The 22,070-nt window shown below is 45.3% G+C and overlaps 1 long non-coding RNA gene and 1 pseudogene across 1 annotated transcript; one reads left to right on the top strand and one right to left on the bottom strand.

Annotated features, from left to right (window-relative positions):
* The first annotated feature begins 372 nt into the window (after positions 1–372).
* On the top strand, positions 373–14,784 carry LOC136369352 (myosin heavy chain, skeletal muscle, adult-like; annotated as a pseudogene).
* Positions 5,519–21,622, bottom strand: LOC136369356 (uncharacterized). Its single transcript, XR_010745015.1, has 3 exons — positions 21,469–21,622; positions 20,641–20,749; positions 5,519–5,651 (listed from the first exon to the last, which is right to left on the bottom strand). It is a non-coding gene; the product is annotated as an uncharacterized lncRNA (long non-coding RNA).
* Positions 21,623–22,070: the final 448 nt, after the last annotated feature.

Here is a 22,070-nt window from a genome sequence, read left to right as displayed (position 1 = left end):
CTCATAATTAAGGACCAGAACAGAGAGTGAATTTTCTATTACTGTAAAACTTTTTATGTGAAAAACTCAAACCTTGTCAGAATTCAGGGCGACTTACCAAACTGTACTCAATATTCAGATATTCTATTTACTGTTGCAAGATGTACATGTTATAGAAGTCTAAGTCTTACTCTTGGGTTCAGACTAGGGTACTTTTAACTTCAAATCAAAGTGGATTTAATTGCTTTCTTCCTAAGAGCTTATTTTGGAGACTAACTAGGAATTGATTTGCTAAAGAGCAAGGAACTTTCTCATTGGTATAGATTCTATTATTCTCCTTAATTACCAATAACTTTTTTTCTCCACAAGACACCTCTGTTGACAAGTTTTCATTAGAGGGCAGACATGGCCTCTGGAGATGCTGAGATGGCTGTTTTTGGGGACGCTGCTCCTTACCTCCGAAAATCGGAAAAGGAGAGAATTGCAGCCCAGAACAAACCTTTTGATGCCAAGTCATCTGTCTTTGTGGCTCATCCCAAAGAATCCTTTGTGAAAGGGACAATCACGAGCAGAGAATTAGGAAAAGTCACTGTTAAAACTGAAGGGGGAGAGGTGAGTCAAAAACAAGGCTGAAGGACAATATTTGATCCACATTTTGAGCTTTTTAGTGATACATGTAGATCTGTTGCTTCATTGGCAGACCCTGACAGTGAAGGAAGACCAAGTCTTCTCCATGAATCCTCCCAAATATGACAAAATCGAGGACATGGCCATGATGACCCACCTGCACGAACCCGCTGTGCTGTACAACCTCAAAGAGCGTTACGCAGCCTGGATGATCTACGTAAGTGGCAGCAGCAGCAGCTTCCTTTGGGCAGCCTGAGGAGCTGCTGGGCCAGGCTCAGGGGAAGCCAACGTGCTGTGTCCCTTCCTCACAGACCTACTCGGGTCTCTTCTGCGTCACTGTCAACCCCTACAAGTGGCTGCCGGTGTACAACCCCGAGGTGGTGTTGGCCTACCGAGGCAAGAAGCGCCAGGAGGCCCCTCCACACATCTTCTCCATCTCTGACAATGCCTATCAGTCCATGCTGACTGGTGAGTATTTGATTTCCTTTGAGCTGCTCTTGAAATTTTCTGTCTGTAGAGGGAAATGGAGGGTATTCTCTGGAAATATTGTGTCACACTTTAAAAAAATTGTGTGTGTGAAATCAATGGAAAATTAATGCACGTAACTCTAATGGTCTGTGAGAGCTGAGTATCAGTGTTTCCATTTGAATCACTAAAGACCTGGACATAATCTAGAGGGTCTAAATTCACTGGAAAGAAATTACCTATTTTGTGGTGTAGAACTTCTCCTGTTCTTTTCTTAGACACTGGGAAATACATTAAGAATGGATAAATAAAAAATGATAGTTTTTGAGGTATAATCTTAAGAATGTATAATTTTTCTATATATATGGATTAAAAAAGAGAGGTGAAAAAGGGTGAAAGAGCTTGGTCAGATGTTTCTGTAATTAACAATGCCTACAATTTTCCATAAGATTACTCAATAAACTTTTTGCTTCAGAAGAATTTACACACAAAAAAAATACAACCTCAATGTTTTCATTATTGCCTATTAAGAGAGAATTAAGTAGCCTGATGAAAAGACAATGTCAGGAAAGACACAAGACTACTGAAGTTTTTCTGAAGTGATTCCTTTACAGAACCAGTTGCTACTAGCTGAAGTACTGCTGGTAGCATCAGAAGTACCCACTAGAATTCTCTTGGCACTTTTTGCTATTTTCTGTTCCTGGATCCTCTGGGATCTTCAGAGGACTTTTCTCCTAGTTCTTGAATTTCTTATTTGTCTTTTCTTATCTCTGTTTTCACCTCTGTCTCTTCACAGATCGGGAGAACCAGTCCATCCTGATCACGTACGTACACCCCCTGCGCGGGTCCCTGCGGGGCTGCCCGGGGCCAGGGGACCTCCTGCCTGACCACACACCCTCTGCTTCTCCCTTGGCTTTGGCAGCGGAGAATCCGGGGCCGGGAAGACTGTCAACACAAAGCGTGTCATCCAGTACTTTGCAACAATTGCAGCCAGTGGGGACAAGAAGAAGGAGGAAAATGCATCAGGCAAAATGCAGGTAAATTAGTGGACATATGTTGGTATCAATATTTTCCTTTGTTCCTGACATGATTTTTGGAAAGGCTAATTAGCAATACTTATTGCCCTGCAGGGAACGCTTGAGGATCAAATCATCAGCGCCAACCCACTGCTGGAGGCCTTTGGAAATGCCAAGACTGTGAGGAATGACAACTCCTCACGCTTTGTGAGTTGTTACTTGGGACAACTGTCAACACCAGTTTGATTATTCCTGCTGTCCAGACTGGTAAAATAACTCTCAATTGACTTTCCTGCTGCTTTCAGGGTAAATTCATCAGAATCCACTTTGGTGCCACAGGCAAACTGGCTTCTGCTGACATTGAAACATGTAAGATACCCTTCTGGCCTGATCCCCTTCTCTCCAGCCTTCCCCACTTCTTTTGCTTGACTCTGTCCTACCATCCTTGCCAGATCTGCTGGAGAAGTCCAGAGTCACTTTCCAGCTGAAGGCGGAAAGGAGCTACCACATCTTTTATCAGATCATGTCCAACAAGAAGCCAGAGCTAATCGGTAAGAAAGATCACTAACCTTTTTCTGAAGTAAGATCACTGAACAATAGTTCAGTGTTATCTGGAAACTAAAGTAAGCTTGTTTTTCTCCTGTTGCTTTCAGACATGCTCCTCATTACCACCAACCCTTATGATTTCCACTTTGTGAGTCAAGGTGAGATCACAGTCCCCAGCATTGATGATCAGGAGGAGCTGATGGCCACAGATGTAAGTAACTTTACCAAATGATCATCTGGTGGATTTGAGCCCTGGTATATGTACATTTGTGCTTCTGTTGCCAGAGTGCCATTGACATCCTGGGTTTCAGTGCTGATGAGAAAACGGCCATCTACAAGCTGACAGGGGCTGTCATGCACTATGGGAACCTGAAGTTCAAGCAGAAACAGCGTGAGGAGCAGGCAGAGCCTGATGGCACTGAAGGTAAGAGCAGAGTCAGCAAGCTTTCCAAAAGAGTAAGGACTTAGGCAGATTTCAGGCTTTAAATGTGTAAACTAAGAATAAGAGTAGTTGCTCCATGACTAGGTGCCAGTTGAGGCATTTATCTCATTTAATGATACCTGTATTTTGTCCTCTGTGACTACTATATAAGAGATCTAGTGTACATTGACAGGAAGCCAGAAGACTTGCACATCAATTGTTGTAACATACTGATCTAATCATACTGAAGTTGAATCAGCTAATCATACTGAAGTTGAAATAGACCATGCAACTTTTGCTATAGTATGGAGCAGTGAAATGGTTCAGCTCCAACAAGACAAAAGGCTGTGCTCCTCTTCACCCTCACCTACTGGAGAGAACTCTGACATGAGATTTGTACTTCATTAGTCTCTGTCACAGCAGGAGGAATAGTCCATACCTCCATTTTCTGAGTGATAAATCCTCCTGCTATATGACTAGAAAATTTGAAGTTCCATACTGACACCTGAACGTTCGCAGTAACTGAAGTTCAGAAAGAGTTATAGACTCTGAGTCCTGAACACAAAAGTGAAATTAGCTTTGTAGCTTTGACAGATACTGTTGTGCAACCTTGTGGAGAACACTATTGTGCCAGTCAGTCAAGCACCGACTTTGAGGAATTTTTGATTATCTACTCTTCTGTTTTTTCTGGTGTTTAGTTGCTGACAAGGCTGCCTACCTGATGGGTCTGAATTCAGCAGACCTGCTCAAGGCCCTCTGCTATCCCCGAGTCAAAGTCGGGAATGAATACGTGACCAAGGGCCAAACTGTGCAGCAGGTAAAAAAAATATGGCAATGTGGAGCATGCTGTGATGGTTCCCACTGATTCTTCTCTGCTGTGAATAGTAACTTCCAAAGGTTTCTCTGTGCTTTAGGTGAACAATTCTGTAGGTGCCCTGGCAAAGGCTGTCTATGAGAAGATGTTCCTGTGGATGGTTGTTCGCATCAACCAACAGCTGGACACGAAGCAACCCAGGCAGTACTTCATTGGTGTCCTGGACATTGCTGGCTTCGAGATCTTTGATGTAAGTGGCACAGTTTTCCTAGCATTTTTGTAGAACTATAATTGAGAATTTTGAAATACATTTAATAGAAGTGAGTATCTCCCTACACTTACTCATAGGCCTTTTGGAATCATGCTTTTAATTATGAAAAAATAATAGAATAGAAAACTAATCTTGTAATTGCTCTGAATTAGAAACCTCTCTCTTCTAAATACAAAGCCTATCCTGGAGAGATAGCAAAGGAAAACCACACAGGAAAAGGGCTTGTATTTAAAGTATAAGAGAAGGTGCATTAGGATTGCACAAGAAAACACCTTGGTATTATTGCTGATCCTTGAAAGTGTTGTATGTCTTTTTATGTCTGGCAGTACAACAGCTTTGAGCAGCTGTGCATCAACTTCACCAATGAGAAACTGCAACAGTTCTTCAACCACCACATGTTTGTGCTGGAGCAGGAAGAGTACAAAAAGGAGGGCATTGAATGGACATTCATTGATTTTGGGATGGACCTGGCTGCCTGCATTGAGCTCATTGAGAAGGTATCTTTCCGGTTCAAGTCTAATATAAATTGGGTGTTCTATGCTTGGCAAGAGAACCAATTAAGAAACAAATGAGAACATTTTGGCTTCTTCAAATATATAGTCTGTGAAAGTGACAACTGTGTAGATGTGTTTTTGGAGATCATTACTCAGATATCAGGAGTTTTGGTGAAAGAATTCATTGCCAAATTATAAAATTAAGTGAAAAAGGTGGTCATGTTCTCTAAATACTTATCAGTAAACAGGTTTTATGCAGAGGACAGTATTTCACATTGTCATATCTATAGTAACTTAATCAGCAAAGGCATTTCCATAGTTTTGAATGAAATGGCAACACTGAAAAAAGTTGAGCCTTAGTTGATTTTCTCTGACTTAAAGTCAGTATGGGAACAGCTTCCTTTTCTGACTTCAGCAGCTCTCTAACCAAGACATGTTTCCTTTCTAATATGTTTCTAGCTCTTGTCTGTAATAATCTCTTCCAGCCCATGGGCATCTTCTCCATCCTGGAAGAGGAGTGCATGTTCCCCAAGGCAACTGACACCTCTTTCAAGAACAAGCTCTATGACCAGCACTTGGGCAAGTCCAACAACTTCCAGAAGCCCAAGCCTGCCAAAGGCAAGGCTGAGGCCCACTTCTCCCTGGTGCACTATGCTGGCACAGTGGACTACAACATCTCTGGCTGGCTGGAGAAGAACAAGGACCCTCTGAATGAAACTGTCATTGGGCTGTACCAGAAATCATCTGTGAAGACCCTAGCTCTACTCTTTGCCAACTATGGTGGAGCAGATGCTGGTCAGTTTTGTGGAAATTGGTTTTTTAATGTGGCATAACTGTCACAGAATTAAAGCCATAAACACTAAATGTTTAAAGTTGCTTCATGCAAATTTTAAAACTTTTTGGTTTCCTTTATTTACTTCACAGAGGCTGGTAGTGGAAAGAAGGGAGGCAAGAAGAAGGGTTCTTCCTTCCAGACTGTCTCAGCTCTCTTCCGGGTATAGTACTGCATCTGTTATGTCTGAAATGTGAACAAATAGGGTGACCTACTATTAAATTTGAAAGACTTATTTTAAATTAATGTAAAGGGGCTACATTTCTTTGGAAATTCCATATACAGTTTTCCAGGGTACATTTTAACATTGTGAGTATGTCCAAAAATGACCATTCCATCTCCAAAATCATGGAAATCCACTAATTTGTGGTGGTTTTGTTTCTTAGTGTTTTTGTTTGTTTGTTTGTTTGTTTTTTTGGTTTTTTTATTAGCAGATATAATTCAAATCTTCATATTTTTATGTCTTTGCACCAGACAACACATGGTAATATTAGTATTCCTGCATTTCTGTTGAGAAGTTGAAGGAGACATTCATCTCATAGGAACAAATCCCTATTTTTTAAAACTTAAGGAGATTGACTTCTGAAGGCAGAATGTGAAAAATCTAAGAAATTTATTCGTTGTGAATGTGTGAATTTATATATTAGTCTTCACTGAACCAATAGCAGCACTGTAGTATTTCAGTCTAAATATGGTGCTCAGTATTGTCAAATAAAATCATTTTTTTTGTTTCTATGGCTTTAATTAAGTGCTCCAAAACCCAGGTTAAGAAGGCATAAAATCATTACCTGAGCTTGGTGCGTCAACCGCTCAATACAAGGAAACTCACACAGGTAATTGGTTCCTCTAGGAGAATCTCAACAAGCTGATGACCAATCTGCGGAGCACTCACCCCCATTTTGTGCGCTGCATCATCCCCAATGAGACCAAAACACCTGGTAAGATGCTCAAGCAGAAAGATCCTGGCTCTGATACATCCATGCCCCTCTGCCATCTGTGCCATTCATTTGTGCTCTGCATTGCCAGGGGCCATGGAGCACGAGCTGGTGCTGCACCAGCTGCGCTGTAACGGCGTGCTGGAAGGGATCAGGATTTGCAGGAAGGGGTTCCCCAGCAGAGTCCTCTATGCTGACTTCAAACAGAGGTAAGAGCATGGAGATTGCCAGCATCATTAAAAGCCATGTTGGTTCATTCATGGGTCCATTTAGGCTGTGCACTGTTTTCAAAACTACTTGTGGGCTTTAGTGGCTACTGCATGTTGCTTAGAAAAAAATAGCCTCATCTTCCTGTGATTCCACAGATACAAGGTGCTTAATGCCAGTGCCATCCCCGAGGGACAGTTCATCGATAGCAAGAAGGCTTCTGAGAAGCTCCTTGGCTCAATTGATGTGGACCATACCCAGTACAAATTTGGACACACCAAGGTACAAACCCCTCCATTCACTGTCTGCCTGGGCTTTGCTATACCTGACAGTGATGTGCTGCAACATTCCCTCTCTCCAGGTGTTCTTCAAAGCTGGGCTGCTGGGACTCCTTGAGGAGATGAGGGATGAGAAGCTGGCACAGCTCATCACCCGCACCCAGGCTAGATGCAGGGGCTTCCTGATGAGGGTGGAGTACCAGAGAATGGTAGAACGGAGGTAGAGCTTCCTCTTCTTCAGTCAAAGTCACTTTGCTCATAGGAAAGTGTTGACACTCATCAGACTGTGAACATTCATTGTACATTTTATTATGCCTCAGGGAATCCATCTTCTGCATCCAGTACAACATTCGTGCATTCATGAATGTCAAACACTGGCCATGGATGAAGCTGTTCTTCAAGATCAAGCCTTTGCTGAAGAGTGCAGAGTCTGAGAAGGAAATGGCCAACATGAAACAAGAGTTTGAGAAAACCAAAGAAGAGCTTGCGAAGTCTGAGGCAAAGCGAAAGGAGCTGGAGGAGAAAATGGTGAAACTGGTGCAGGAGAAAAATGACCTGCAGCTCCAAGTGCAGGCTGTGAGTTTATCACCTTTAGTTTATCATTCAGAAAATTAGTTTATATATTCAGACTGTGTTAATTACAAACAGAAGATAAGACTATAGAAGACCAAAAGTCATAAATTTGGGGAATTATCCACCATATGTATGTGAAAGTGAGGAAACAAATTCTGGCAGTTATGTGATAAGCACATCGACAGCCAGTGCAAAGATGTAGATTTTCAAGTGAGAGTCAGTGCTCTTGTCTTCATAGGAAGGAGGCAAATGTAGACCCTTTACACAAGGCAGGAAAATTAATTAAATTTCTGGTGAAATGCAAACCACACTTGAATGTGGTACTTCTGAATGCAAGTGCAGGAAAAGCCATGCTGTCTCTGCTTGGTAACTAGCAGTTATAATCATTCTGTTGCTGGAATAAAGGTCAGGTTCAGCTGCTACTCAGTGACAAAAGAGGCAGAGAAGAGTAACTTCAAAACATTAGAACTCACAAAATTCTGTGTCCTCACCAGGAAGCTGATAGCTTGGCTGATGCTGAGGAAAGATGTGACCAGCTCATCAAAAACAAAATACAGCTGGAAGCCAAAATTAAGGAGCTGACTGAAAGGGCTGAGGATGAGGAGGAAATCAATGCTGACCTGACAGCCAAGAAGAGGAAACTGGAGGATGAATGTTCAGAGCTGAAGAAAGATATTGATGACCTTGAGCTAACACTAGCCAAGGTGGAGAAGGAAAAACATGCCACTGAAAACAAGGTAGGAGGTAGAACCTGTTACTTGCACTCTGGAAAAGACTTGTCTTGTTATAAAGTTTTTAAGCACCATTTTCTGTCTCTGCTTGCTCCTTTCTTCTCAAAGGTGAAAAACCTGACTGAGGAGATGGCAGGTCTAGATGAGACCATTGTGAAGCTGACAAAAGAGAAGAAAGCCCTCCAAGAGGCCCATCAGCAGACCCTGGATGACCTGCAGGCAGAGGAGGACAAAGTCAATACTCTGACCAAAGCAAAAAGCAAGCTGGAACAGCAAGTGGATGATGTAAGCACACAGACATAGAGCAGGAACAGGACAGGTATGGAGCCTGACCTGGCTGGCAGAGCCCTGATGGTCTTGTTGTGTTTAGCTGGAAGGGTCCCTGGAGCAAGAGAAGAAACTGCGCGTGGACCTGGAGAGAGTTAAGAGGAAACTGGAAGGAGACCTGAAGCTGGCCCAGGACAGCATCATGGATTTGGAGAATGATAAGCAGCAGCTGGATGAGAAACTGAAGAAGTAAGTGTGACTCTGGGCTACCTGAGTGCTGGGTTGCAGCACTTGTCTTTTCTCTTTGATCTCTAACACGGTTCACTTGGTCCAAAGGAAAGACTTTGAAATCAGCCAGATCCAGAGCAACATTGAGGATGAACAAGCCCTGGGTGTGCAACTTCAGAAGAAAATCAAGGAGCTGCAGGCAAGTCTCTGTTCCTTCCCCTCCCATGCTCAGGCTCAGCTCAGGCAGGAGGAGGGCACGGGTGTGAAGGGTCCCTGGTGTTGTGCAGGCCCGCATTGAGGAGCTGGAGGAGGAAATTGAGGCCGAGCGAACCTCTCGCGCTAAAGCAGAGAAGCATCGGGCTGACCTGTCCAGGGAGCTGGAGGAGATCAGCGAGCGCCTGGAAGAGGCAGGAGGGGCCACAGCAGCTCAGGTTGAGATGAACAAGAAGCGTGAGGCAGAATTCCAGAAGATGCGGCGTGACCTGGAAGAGGCCACGCTGCAGCATGAAGCCACGGCTGCCGCCCTGCGCAAGAAGCACGCAGACAGCACAGCTGAGCTGGGGGAGCAGATCGACAACCTGCAACGCGTGAAGCAGAAGCTGGAGAAGGAGAAGAGCGAGCTGAAGATGGAGATTGATGACTTGGCCAGCAACATGGAGTCTGTCTCCAAAGCCAAGGTATGGAGTTGCAGGAGAAAATGCTCAGTGGAACAAAGAGTGGCACAAAAGCTGCCTCTTCCAGACACATTCCCAGAAACAAAATCCTCACTGTGACAATAAGGAAGGTTGCAGTCTAACATCTCTTTCCCTTCCCGTGTTTCCTCTCTAGGCCAACCTGGAGAAGATGTGCCGCACACTGGAAGATCAGCTGAGTGAGCTTAAGACCAAGGAAGAAGAACATCAGCGCATGATCAATGACCTCAGTGCTCAAAGAGCTCGTCTGCAGACAGAATCAGGTAACATACCCCTATTCCCCTCGGGAATGCAATAACCAGAAACCAATGATAATGAGAAAAAGACTGATGCTTTACTCAAATTGATCTATTCTCTCTAAGCTGGTATACTGTGCTTAAAGGAAATGTTGATTCAATATTGCCTATAAATGGTAATCTGTCTGAAAACTTTCTTAGGTGAATATTCACGCCAGGTGGAAGAAAAAGATGGTTTGATATCTCAGTTATCCAGAAGCAAACAGGCATTCACTCAACAGATTGAGGAACTAAAGAGACATTTAGAGGAAGAAATAAAGGTAAAGTTACTTCTTGTAGGGGGTTGATTTTGCCTTGGGAATTTGTTTTCTTTACAGATGGTTCCCGCTCTCACATAAAATCAGAATGTTAGCTGTATCATTTTAATTTCTGAGCTATCAAGCAAGGTGAGAAATTTGATATCCTCCCTTTCTGGTGTGAAAGCTTAGGAAGACATCCCTTCCAATGTGAATTCTGAGAAGGAACCTTATTTTAGGTCTTCAGTCAGATTTATGATGACATATATAAAATGATTGAAATGTATCTCAAAAGAAACTGCACATCTTAGTCTACATTCTCACAGTGGCAGCTGAAACTTTAGCACATATTTGAAAGGGTTTGATGGTTTGCAGCTGTATAGCTGTAACTTAGAATTTACCCATCATCTCTCCTGTGAAGGCATTCTAGATTCTCAAAACATGGAATGAATATGCCATTTTTTCTCGGTCTGACTATAAATGTTATAATCAAAGAATTTTCAACAAGTGTCAACAAATTAACATTTTATTATCTCATGGGAAATCAATTGCCTCAACCAATTGTCTCCCAAGGCCAAGAATGCCCTGGCCCATGCCCTGCAGTCTGCTCGCCACGACTGTGACTTGCTCCGTGAACAATATGAGGAGGAGCAGGAGGCCAAGGGGGAGCTGCAGCGAGCCCTGTCCAAGGCCAACAGTGAAGTGGCCCAATGGAGAACCAAATACGAGACGGATGCGATTCAGCGCACTGAGGAGCTCGAGGAGGCCAAGTATGTGGTGATAAAAAGCGAAGAAAAATAAGACTGAAAATTCAAAGCTGACATTAAAAGAGAAATATCACAATGTTATGAAGGATAAGTCATGGGTTTGATTTGGGAAAGAGCAGTAGAAAATGAGAAACTTTATCCTATAAGGCATTTAGTGGTATAGTAAAGGCAAAGACTAAGGACAGCATAATTGTAGCCCTTAACACTATGTGACTGAAAACTGTAAAATGATTAGACACAGTATAGTGAACAGCACAAAATAGTACCCAGTACTAACCTGAACTGACTTCATGTCTCCCAGGAAGAAGCTGGCCCAGCGCCTGCAGGATGCAGAGGAACAGGTTGAGGCTGTCAATGCCAAATGTGCCTCCCTGGAAAAGACAAAGCAGAGGCTGCAGAATGAAGTGGAGGACCTGATGATTGATGTGGAGAAATCCAATGCTGCCTGTGCTGCTCTGGATAAGAAGCAGAAGAACTTTGACAAGGTCTTTGGGTCTCCAGCACCAACACTCCTGGTCAGAGCATGGCCCCATGATGGCCACAGCCTGACTCACACCCCGTTTCTCTCCAGATCCTGGCAGAATGGAAGCAGAAGTATGAGGAAACGCAGGCTGAGCTGGAGGCCTCGCAGAAGGAGTCGCGCTCTCTCAGCACGGAGCTGTTCAAGATGAAGAATGCCTATGAGGAGTCCCTGGACCACCTGGAAACAATGAAGCGGGAGAACAAGAACTTGCAGCGTAAGTCCCTGGCCCTCTGCTCCTCGCTGGCCTTGCTCACTATCAGCCATTATCCCCATTCTTCATGGGTCTGTGCCTGCAGGTCTGCAGAGATGCCTGTCACCTTGGTGGGACAGGACCCTTCCCATTCTGCTCTGTGCCTGACCATGTTACTGATCATTGTTCCCACAGAGGAGATTTCTGACCTGACGGAGCAGATTGCAGAGGGAGGGAAGGCAATTCATGAGCTGGAGAAAGTCAAGAAGCAGATTGAGCTGGAGAAATCTGAAATTCAGGCTGCTCTGGAGGAAGCTGAGGTACATTAGCATTATGAGTGGTGTCTGCATGAAATAAATGAGGAAATAGGGGTAAAGAGCTTGGGTTGTCCTCTCTTCTGGCTGGGCAGTGCAGACAGCTGAGATCTCTGGAAATAGTCTTTCATTCCCTAAAAGGAAGCAGTAAGTTTATTGATATTATCATTGTTTGTGTCCATTTGTCCAGGCCTCCCTGGAACATGAGGAGGGGAAGATCCTGCGCCTGCAGCTTGAGCTCAACCAGGTGAAGGCTGAGATAGACAGGAAGATAGCAGAGAAAGATGAGGAGATTGACCAGCTGAAGAGAAACCACCAGCGAGTTGTGGAGTCCTTGCAGAGCAGCTTGGACGCTGAGATCAGGAGCAGGAATGAAGCTCTGAGACTGAAGAAGAAGATGGAAGGCGACCTGAATGAAATGGAGATCCAGCTGAGCCATGTTAACCGCCAGGCAGCAGAGGCACAGAAGAACCTGAGAAACACTCAGGCAGTGCTCAAGGTCCGTTGAGTGCTCAAGGCCAAAGCTACAGAAAAGAGAAAAATGAGATGCCTGACATGTTTGCCACTCAAGCGACCACTGACACCTGGTAATTTCTTTTCCCCTTCTTTCCAGGACACCCAGATACATCTGGACGATGCACTGAGGACAAAGGATGACCTGAAGGAGCAGGTGGCCATGGTGGAGCGCAGGGCAAACCTGCTGCAGGCTGAGATTGAGGAGCTCCGGGCAGCCCTGGAGCAGACAGAACGCTCAAGGAAAGTGGCTGAGCAAGAGCTTCTGGATGCCGCTGAACGTGTGCAACTCCTCCATACCCAGGTGAGGACAGGGAGCAAAGAGCTATGTTGACACTGACCAAACACAGAGAGCTGGAATTTACCAGAGGACCAGCAGTCCTACTGCTGTCCCCAAGGAAAGGCGTGTTTTGCACCCATTCCCCAAGCCCATGCCTGATATTTTGTAAAGTACCATTGTAACAATAATTCCACAGTAAGAATTGGAATCTGGAAGGGGAAAGTCTTTGTTCAGGCAAAAGGTTTACTATTGCAGATTTTAGAATTCAACTCTTGCCATGTCCTTCCCAACACACAGAACACCAGCTTGATCAACACCAAGAAGAAGCTGGAAACAGACATTGCCCAGATCCAGGGTGAAATGGAGGATACCATCCAGGAAGCCCGCAATGCTGAGGAGAAGGCCAAGAAGGCCATCACAGATGTGAGTTGGCTGCTCTGGGCTTTGCTGACAGGGAATGTACTCTTCCCAAAATATTTCCTGTCCTAAAAATGGCTTTGACCTTTTGCTCTGATCAGGCGGCCATGATGGCAGAAGAGCTGAAGAAGGAGCAGGACACCAGTGCCCACCTGGAGAGGATGAAGAAGAACCTGGACCAGACAGTGAAGGACCTGCAGCACCGCCTGGATGAAGCTGAGCAGCTGGCACTGAAGGGAGGGAAGAAGCAGATCCAGAAGCTGGAGGCCAGGGTGTGTAGGGCTGGGGTTGGGTGTGAGTGAGCGTGTCCTTGCAGAGACATTGTCAGGGAAGCTGCAGGGCTGGGCTTGTCCTTGCAGGTGCGGGAGCTGGAAGGGGAGGTTGATGCTGAGCAGAAGCGCAGCGCTGAAGCCGTGAAGGGTGTGCGCAAGTACGAGCGGAGGGTGAAGGAACTGACCTACCAGGTAAGGCAGGAGGAGACTGCCCTGACACCGTCTGCTCACAGCCAGGCACATTTTGCACACACCATCCCCAAGGGAAATGGTTCACTTTGAGTGATACAGAAGCAAGAATTGACTCTCTTTCCTGTTTGCCCACTACTTTAGTCTGAGGAAGACAGGAAGAATGTCCTCAGGCTGCAGGATCTGGTGGACAAGCTGCAAATGAAAGTGAAATCCTACAAGAGACAATCTGAGGAAGCTGTAAGTATCTCTCTGAGTGCTTGGCAAGCACCACTTTTTCAGAGGGTAGTCTAGACACTGAGGAGGGAAATATAAGAAATTTAGAAGATTCCAGTCATCATTAATGGAGTTCTTCAAATTCTCTGAAAGGATCATAAATCAGACTCGCCGAGGAGTCACAAAGAAGACTCCTGAGGAGGGCAAGTGCACATAGCATTATTTGCATTAGAACCACAATGCAACCTGTAAGGAGTCTTATGACTGATATAGGTAGTACAATATATTAAGGAATTTTGAAAAAAGAAATATTTTAAGAGTTTTGATAGCAGAAAGGGAGGGTTTTGGAAGTCCCCTCCCAACCCACTTTGTTATGCTTTCCTAGTTGTACAAGGAACATTTGCCTGTTTCTAGGCATGCAGGAGTCAGGGATGCCCTGTCGGAAATCCTACATCCCCATAACTTTTGATTGTCTGAGCATGACTTCTTCATTGTGAAAACAGTTCAGCCAAGAGTAGGGCTTCTGGTTCATTTAAGGCAGTTTATGAGAGGAGACCTCTTGTAATCGTTGTCTTTCATAAATTCCTAACCCCACTTAAGGGTCTGCAGATATAATTAAGCATTTGATTCTAAAGTTTAAAAAATCACATTTCCAGCTGCCCATTTTGCTTCCTTCTACATTCCAGAGCAGAAATATGTTCTAATCCCATTATGCTTGTTTTATAATGGATCTTCCTCAAAGGCAAGGATGAGAAGCTATGTGTGAGGGTGACTTGAGAGCAGTGGTAGAAATGGGATGGAGATTTGTGCCTTTTCCCTAGGGAAAAACTGCACACAACAAAGCCAAGGTTCAAGAAGAATGGAACCCCTGTCCTGGGCTACTCACCACTGATTCCCTTTCCCCACACAGGAGGAGCTGTCCAATGTCAACCTGTCCAAGTTCCGCAAGATCCAGCACGAGCTGGAGGAAGCCGAGGAGCGGGCTGACATTGCAGAGTCACAGGTCAACAAGCTCCGAGCCAAGAGCAGGGAGTTCCATAGGAGGATTGAAGAGGAAGAATGAAAATGTCATGAGGCAGCAAAGTAACCTGAGGACTACACAAAATGTGAACCTCTTGGTCACTTCCTTTCTGCCATGACTCTTTGTACCCACCTCAGTGTCTAGTGAATAAAGACTGTAGTAGATTCCTCTGCATACGCACTATGACCAGTGCCTTCTTTTGGGTTTTGTTTTCCTTGGGCAATTGCAGTGCAGAAGAAGTTTCCCTACTTTTCCTCTCTAGGACAAAAGAGAAGCTGGTGCCAGTGCTGGATTGAGGATCCGCAAACTTAGAGGCTGGCCATTGCTGTGGAGACTCCTGAAAATCCAGCCTGTGCTCTCTCCTGTCTCCAGCAGCTTCTTCCCCAGCTCCTGCCTTCGCATCCTCCTAATGCTTCTCCCACTGTCCTTTCAGCACAGCTTCTTTCCCAAGGGAGAGTCAAGAGAGGGTGATCTTTTTCCTTTTCCCTTTTCTTACTCTTGCTTGTGATGTTGGCTCTCACAAACCCTAAATGCCAATATCTGAGAGAGTCATCAGCAGCTGCAGTGCATTGCACTGTGAAGGATTGACAGTTCCTTGACAGATACAATTTCAGTCACAAAGAGCACGGTTACAAGACACCAGCAGTCTCCTTACATTGTGCCATCTCCCGAAGCCTAGATTTCCTCAGCTGCCACCACTGCTGCCAGTTTATATAGAATAGGCAAACAGTTGAGCTGGGGCCAGGTGCTGGAAGCACTCTCACGACTCTCCTTTAGTGCCCAACTCTTGCACACCACACGGTCCCAAAACACCTCTTCACCTCATTGACAGAGACAACACTCAGCTTTGGAGGATTTTCCCAGAAATCTCAAAGGCCAAGTGGCTCTGTGTATACACGGAGTCATAAAGGTTAGTAGTAGCTAAGGGCTATGAAGTTAATTTGGAAATCCTTTCAGCAAGATCAGCTCATGAAATTGCCTCACTGGTGAAGCTCTGTCCCTTTCTGAAGCTGTTACAGCCAGTCAAGCCATCTCATTGTTGCAGAAGTCCTTGACACAGGCCAGTGAGGAGTCAATGGGCCCTACTGTCACATAAGACACCTGGAGAGTTTCTTTGATGACTTGTCCAAAAGAACTATCTCAAAGGACATCGGTGGGAAATGAATGGCAATTCACTGAAGAAGCAACTCTCTCATCGTGGGTGTGACTGTGTCTGTTCTGAACTAACAGAGCCTTCTTTAGACTCTTTTGTAAGGTCAGCTGCTTCAACCTCCAGCTTTCTGCCCATTTCTCTTGCATACACCCTCTAGCACCTACTCTCACTCTCCTGGGTGTGGTTGAGAATAAAACAGGTGGCCCCACGCCCTGAGCTCAAGGACAGGGTGACACCCTCAGGGAAAACCTGCCCTGAGCACAGCCGGGCACTGCTGATGGCACTCAGGGCTGGCCCTGCCACCACCAGCAAACTCACAGCTCCTTCTGCCCTCACCTCCTGAACTCCAAGGCCACACCAAACCGCCCCTCAGCCTCCACAAGAGCCATTGCTGGAGGAGGGGACCAGGCTGACAGGAGCTCTGGAGGAGGCCCCTACCAGGAGGATCAGCCCATCACGTGTCTCCTTTCCTCCTCAATGTCAAAAGCCCAAAATAGCCCCGCTCTCCTAAGACTCCTGTGCAGGGTTGTGCCTGTTCGTGGGGATGATTTGCTTCCACGAATAGCGCCTGAAGACATTCCTGGGCGGGTAGGCTGCCTTCTATGTCGCAGGGCAACGTGCTGCCGTGGAGGAGCTGGACATGTGTGCTGTGTCCCAAGGCAGCAGCTGCTATTCTTACCCCAGAGAGACTCTCTGCAGCACAGCTCCATTGCCAGCTGAAAGGTTAAACATCAGAATGGGGCCCGAGTGTGCTCTCCCTGCTCACAGCCTGAATCCAGAGTGTTCCCCTTTGGAGCCCATGCAATGGCCCTGTGCCAGCCCAGCTCCATGGCCATTCCCTCCTGCCATGTGTTGTCCCATGGGCAGCACAGCAGCAGCCCAGGTGCTGGCAGCAGTCAGCCAGGGCTCCTTGGGGTCGATGAGGCTTTGTCTCTCACTTTTTCACCAGCAAATGGAACAGACAGGCTGGGCAGCAGCTCTGAAAGTGCAGCATTTTACAGCTGCCACCCTGGAGTCCCTGTCTGGGTGAGGATGAAGGCAGAGGCAGGGCTTGCTCTGAGGTCCAGCAGTGCTGCAGGGGCCATCCATGTCCCTTTGCTCGAGCTCTGTTTTTCCAGCCCTCATTTAGGGAAGGATGTAGGGCCGCACTCCAGAGGCCCCGCAAGTGCCCTGGGGGTATCAGGGCTGCAGGAGAAGCCCTGGCCGGGCTGGTGGCTCTGACGTGATGGCTATGGAGACTCAGCCCTGCCTTCACCGTGACTCCCCTGGCCCTCTGGAGAGCTCAGGAAAGTCGTGTCCCAGCCATTGTACAGTCACCGTGAGCGATCAGGCAGAGGACAGAGAGCCCAGGACATAGCTGGGATGGTGGCCGGGCCCTTCCCCTCAGGCCTTGGCTGTCGCTCTGACAGCACAGGCCGCAGCAGCTTTCTCCTCAGCCTGGGCCTTGTCAGCTGGCCCTGAGGACAGAGCCGCTCCTGTAGGGATCCTCGGCAGGAAGCCACCAGCGTTATTCCCGGTGAAGGGAGCAGGGGGTGCTGGTCCCTGGGCCCCATCAGGCTCCTGTCAGTCACAGGAGCTCCCGGGGCAGCAGCTGAGCAGCTCCTCTGCTCCAGACACCCAGTGCCAGGGGATGGCAGCCTGGAGCCATCGAGGGGACCCTGCTCCGGGCCCTGCTCCACCACAGTGCAGCAATGACATCTCACTGAAACCTGGGTGCTTTAAACCTGCCTAAACATCCTGGCCTATCTCATTGAAATCTGAGTGCTTTAAATCTGCCTAATCTGCCTGGCCCATCTCACTGAAACCTGGGTGCTTTAAACCTGCCTAAACTGCCTGGCCCACCTCATTGAAACCTGGGTGCTTTAAACCTGCCTAAACATCCTGGCCTATCTCATTGAAATCCGAGTGCTTTAAACCTGCCTAAACTGCCCGGCCTAACTGTTAGGAGCAAATGACAGTAGAGGGGTTAAAATCCAGCAAGATGGGTCAGCCAGTTTCATGTGTACCCCACTGAAACACAACCAAGACAGGTGGGATGGGCCAAAGACCATCTGGAAATGTTTGGGTCATCAATGCTGGAAGAAAAGACCCTGAGTTGGCAGAAGCAGGCAGTGCTCAGTGCACAGGGCCTCATCTGCACTGGGCACTCTGCTTAGAAATGGAACCACGGCAGTGCTTGGGAGTGTGTAACTAACAAAAGGACAAGAGACAGGGTCAGTGGCCCTGCCACCACCACTGCACACCCTGTGGAGCAGTGTAAGGAGAGTGATGCAGCAGTTCTCTTGGCAACTGTGACCTGGCTGGACCTCTGTATTGCAGGCACCATGAGACGCCTCGGGTTCTGAACACCTTCCTTCCTCCTACGATGACGTCCAGCTGCCACACATAAGGACTTCTTGGACTCTTAGGCCAGCAGGAGTGACCATAAAACCTCTTGGCAGCCTAAAGAGCAGATGAGCTATTCCCACAGTCTACCTGTACAGAACCTCAAAATACACAAATAATCAAGATATCCTTCCCTGTAAAGGAGATTTGAACATGGCACTATGAACCCAAGCAAAGCCCACCTGATCTTCACTGTTCAATATCAAAGAACAACAGAGGTACTTTGGAAAGGAGAAACCTCCTCCTCATCTTCTTGGTCCTCCTCTCCTGCCTTCAGGTTTCCTCCTGCAGAGGTGACATATTCCCCTGTGACATGGCAGCAGGACCAGCTTCCCAGGGGACAGGGTTTCTGTCAGCAAAGGTAGGGTCAGTTTCTAGCACACACTGCAAACCCAGACCATCTCTCCCTCAGTCAGTAGAGCAACATGATATGAGAACATCAGTGGGGCAGAACACTAAGTGCTGAGGACCCAGCATCTAGACTGAAAGGGGTTTTCAGGGCAAAGGATGGAAGTCCTAAGAGGTGAATGCCAGTCTGAGGTGAGAGCACATTCAATGGGCCCTTAGATCATACCTGTAAAGCAAATCAAACTGTGAGGCAACAGGGATTTGCTTCAGTAGCATTTTCCTGTTTCACACCAAATATTAATGAGGACATTCTCAAAGACTTCCCATACAATCACTGCTGATTCCACTACAGGAGAATGTGCAAAAGCCAGGTGAGGAAGGGCAGGAGAGACACTCACCCCCAAACAAGCTGTTTCTGTCCCAAAGGGGACGGTCTGTGCAGCAGAAGCTGCAAAGCACAGAAATGCCCTCCAGTTCCAGTGTCCTCCAGTTACCTCCTTTCTCTTGCTGACAGGGATGAGGTCTTTTCCTTCTGCCCTAGAATGTGGCAGTGAGTTGCCCACAGCCACAGGAGGGAGGGGCTTTGGAAGGCCAAGAACCGATACTTCCTATTTAGGTGAGCTCTTCTTCATGTCCTTGGTTTGGTGGATCCCTTGTGGAATGAGGAATCTGTGGCCACAATGTGATTTTTCCATCATGATAGAGGTACTGAGATAGACACAGGCTGTCCCAGCATGAGTCTGCCAGAAACCTGGGTCTTAAGGGGAAAAATACTTTGGCCTAAAATACCCAGAGCTAAATGGCAGGTGAGCATCCTGTGCTGTGATTTCTATTGCCTTTTAAAGAAGAGGTATTCAGTGCCACACTTGGAAACCACACCATGTATCTGCCACAGGAACTGCCCTTTTGACCACTCCACGACTATCACGACTACCTGCCCTGATGACCTCACATGATTGTCACATTGCAGACTTTGTGAAGGTCCTGAGAAATTTTAGGGCAAGGACATCCAAGCACTTTGGCAGGGTGAAATGGCATCATAATTAAAAGTAACTCTGAGAAACTGGAGAAGTTGCCTCCAATCTTCAGAAGTAAATGCAATAAAGTACTTTTGTGACGACTGGTCAAGAAGGTTTATGGCTCTTGAATTAAGTAAGAAAGGAAGTAGAGGTTATAACCCATCAAAAGTTAACTTTGGTGGGGGGGGGAAGGATATTTTGACATTTCTGAAGGTTTCTAAGGAATTTTTTGCTTTGTAGTTGTGTTTTTATGTTATTGTGGCAAACCTAAAATGTTTCTATAGTAGGAAAGAATTCACTGGATTAGGTTGGTGAATAAGAAAAACCGCATTTTTATTTTGGAGAATATATTTTGAGCAATATAAAATTATTAAAACATCAACCATAAATTATAAATACCTTGAAAATATCATATGCTGTACTTGGAAAATTATCATATTTCTTAGGATTCTAAACTCATATCACACTAACTGAATGTTTTATTTTGCAGGAATGTTTTAGGATTCTTACAACTTGCTGTAATGTTCAGCCTAAACTAATAATTTCAAACAAGGTGTGCTCTTCCTAAAGCTGTCTTTAGAGAGGTTATTCTAGTCCTACATGTTCTCCTGGGAATTACAGCACAGCTTTATTGAAGGTCCACATTACATTATTAGGACACATGTTGAACACCCACGAGAAGCCAAAGTTTTACTATTCTTAATATGTATCGTCTCAAAACTGAAGGCAAATTTTGAGAACCCTCTTCTTCTAATGTAAATAATGAATATGGTAATTACAAATACAAAACATCTGGTATCAATGCTGCAAACTTTTCTTGCACTTGAAAATGCCTTGCACAATTTGGTTTTAATGTTCTGATGTCCTTCTTGTTTTATCAGGAAAAGTGGTAAACATTTTTTTATATAATTGCAACATTCCCTTAGAGGAAAAAAAAGGGTAGTTGTGCAAATCTAAACAAATCTATTTCCATAGTGTAGCCTCTCTTTGCTTCTCTTGCAATTAATCAAGATGATTTTATTTCATAATGTGCTTGTCATTTCTTCTCCTTCCATGCCATTGTCCAGCTCCTTTTGCCTTTTCCTTCTCCTTCCATTGCCATCAGAGCCTGTCCACCTCACTCACCTGTTTGGTAACTGAAGATTTTCAGCTGCTTTGGCATGTGATGGAAAGGGCATCCTGAATGTCACCTCATCATCCAGAACTTGCTGCTCATGTTTCTTTCTCTGACATGCTACAAAGATAGGAGGAATTTGAGTAACCATAGAAATCTCACGCACATAGAAAGCAGTTTATCATTAAGTCTAAAAATTCTGTGAGTCAACTGTTGCTAATGTCTAGATGGTTTTGCCCTCCCTCTTCACTTTTCTTTGCAAGACTTATTTTCCTCAGTGGGCAGACACTTAGGTCTCACCAAGCAAAATAAAGACATTCCTAGGTTTAAAATATACCATTGAAACTTCAGAAGTCACATATGTTTGCCCTGCTTTGAGGTCAAATAATAACTGTATCAAGCACTGCAGAAGTTAGTCTCCAAAGGAAGGACTAGGATCAGAAGATCACAAAGCCATCTCAATCCATTCACAACTACCCTGAGATACAAGGATGTTCTAAGCAGTGCAGGCACAAAGGTCAGTTCTCTCATGTTCTGTTCTTGCAGTGGCCAAGCCAGTAACTGGTCCAGAGTACCTCACCAGGTTAGTTAATCTCTTCTTTGTTAGGCTCATCACTGGTTTTTTGCTAGACATAATCCCCAACTGTTTTTCTATTCATCCATTTTAGCACTGCTCATCTGGAATGATACCTCAAGTCTCTGAAGGACTCATCTTACCCAGATAAAAAATCACCCAGATTAAATATACCAAAACCAGAGAGAGTACTCATTTCATTTAATTCAACACAATATTCATCTTACAATAGAATAAGAACTTTTAATGTGAAATTCTTTCTTACCATCTCCAGGATCCAGTGTTCAGCCACATCTTAGCAAAAGTGTCACAGTGAGAAGCTTGCACCACAGAATTAATGTTCAGGCATTTCTCCTTATCTCATGCCAGCATTCCTGAGAGGTCTTTTTTTACCCAGGGATCTTCAGTATGAGGCTACACATTCCTTTTCAGTCATTGAGGATCCACAGGCAAAAAGGTCCCTCTAGCATGTTTCATAAATATTAACAGCATAGCTGAGGATAGCATTTGCAAGCTGCAAATCCCATTGCATTTGCAAGCTGCCAATCCCATTGGAAATTTTCCTTTTAGATTAATGTAAAACTAAGATGAAACAGTAAAAAATGCTGAACATCTCCCATTTTTACCAAGGAACTTGGGTGCTTATCATTGCATTTCAGATCAAATCAGTATATCAGACAACGTCTTTTCTTGCATATTGATAATTTCATTCCTACAGCTAAAGGCCTAATAGTTTATCATTAGAAGATAAACTATTGTAGTAACCCAGTATATTTTCCAAATCTATGTGATAATAACCTATTTTGGCAAAAATATGTATTTGAGTTCCAGGTGTAGCATTTGGACTAATTTTGTTTTCCTGGTTCA

This window comes from Sylvia atricapilla, chromosome 18 (assembly GCF_009819655.1).
Source record: "Sylvia atricapilla isolate bSylAtr1 chromosome 18, bSylAtr1.pri, whole genome shotgun sequence".
NCBI lineage: Eukaryota > Metazoa > Chordata > Aves > Passeriformes > Sylviidae > Sylvia > Sylvia atricapilla.
The sequence above is the reverse complement of the archived record's forward strand: the minus strand, read 5'-3'. Positions and strand labels throughout refer to the sequence as shown.